The sequence below is a fragment of the Sinocyclocheilus rhinocerous genome, unplaced genomic scaffold (genome assembly GCF_001515625.1).
Source record: "Sinocyclocheilus rhinocerous isolate Xijiao unplaced genomic scaffold, SAMN03320098_v1.1 scaffold6749, whole genome shotgun sequence".
Taxonomy (NCBI): domain Eukaryota; kingdom Metazoa; phylum Chordata; class Actinopteri; order Cypriniformes; family Cyprinidae; genus Sinocyclocheilus; species Sinocyclocheilus rhinocerous.
In genome coordinates, this window is record NW_015655617.1 from 8,320 (window position 1) to 10,007 (window position 1,688).

A 1,688-nucleotide genomic window follows, 5' to 3' on the forward strand; every position below is an offset into this window, starting at 1 on the left:
GTACGGTTGAGCAGACCCGGAATGTGAATGGCATGAAGTGACCACAGAACCTTCTGACTCCAAAGGAGGAGGTGGCGGGCGAGTTGCGACATGCGACGGGAGTGCAGACCACCTTGTCGGTTGATGTACACATCGGTCGCCGTGTTGTCCATTCGGACCAGCACATACTTGCCTCGTAAGCACCCTTTGAAATGGTTCAAGGCAAGGCGCACTGCTAACAACTCTAGACAATTGATATGCAAGTGCAGTTGGGGGCCCGTCCATACCCCCGACACTGCGTGCCAGTTGTACGTGGCCCCCCAGCTGGTGGTGGAGGCATCCGTGTAAACCACAGCATGCCTGGAGACCTGTTCTAGGTGCACTCCTGCACAGGCCGGTGTAACTTGGACCCGGTGAGTGCCGCGCTGCCACGCCCACCTCGGGACTCGGCCATGAAGCCAGTTCTGGAGCTGTCTCATATGAAGCAGCCCCAGTTGCGTAACTGACGCTGCAGCTGCCATATGCCCCAGGATCCTCTGAAATAGTTTCAGTGGGACCGCTGTCCTGCCCTTGAACGAATTCAAGCAGTTCATCACAGACTGCGCACGTTCTTCTGTGAGGCATGCTCCTCTGTGAGGAGCACTGAAGGATACCGCTGGTACGCTCTTTGAAGAGGGCCCAGCGTGTTCCTTTGGCGACTCAACTGGTTGCGAAGTGCTAGAGGAGCGATAGTCCCCTGAGGGTTGGTTCCCTGAGGGGTTTGCCATCACTGTAACCCTCAGACCACCCGTGCTACTGCCCGAAGTAGTCCATGCCTGGCTGCCGCCAGGACGAACACTAGATCGCGGCAGAGACAACGGAGCTCCGCCCCACCCTGGAGGAAACGGAGCCTGGCCCGCAGCTCCGAGATGGTCATCTTCCCGCAATGGGAACATGACTCATCCGCGAATGCCTCAGCGTGCTTAATGCCCAGACACGTGAGGCCGCGATCGTGACCATCACCCGCCGGGTGAAACGGCATCTTTAAAAAGATGATCCGTCGTCTTTACAAAGACGCACCAGCTTATTGTACTCTTTTAGGGAAATGCTCTTTTACGTGCTGAGACGCACAGGGGAAACGTCGTTTGCAGCACGACAGGGGGTAGTGCAGCCTGAAGTGCACAACCCACTCGACACAGGAACGACCACCACTGAAGCACCGTCCGCCAACAAAAAAAGCTCCCGAGAGCGCGCAAGACTCGTCACACACGGGCTGCCTTTTTATGCTCACGCTGTGATCAGCGGCAGCTGGATGCAATCATCGCATGCCAATGTGCATTGGTTTTCAATGTGCAAACTCGTTTAGTTTACACTCGAAGTGGATTGGTCTCTCTAAGCGAGATCCCAATTCGTCGGTCACTCCCTACACCTACCATAACCCTACCTGATACTTTATTTTCTTTATTGATACTACATTTTTATTGAAAATAAATGCCTTTCCGATGCGATATGAGATTTGAAAAGGGAGAAAAAAGAGTTCGCTGAAAGGCAGGTTCGAACTCGGGTCGATCGCGTCAATAAGCAAGCACCTTACCATCTACGCACTGAAACTGATGTATAATGTAAGTCTTTTTTCAGTGTAGACTATCCCAATCACACGTTGGTGGGTGGAGTTAGTGTAAATAGGAACCGGGAACTTTTTTCATAACACCTGATGTACTTGCTACATT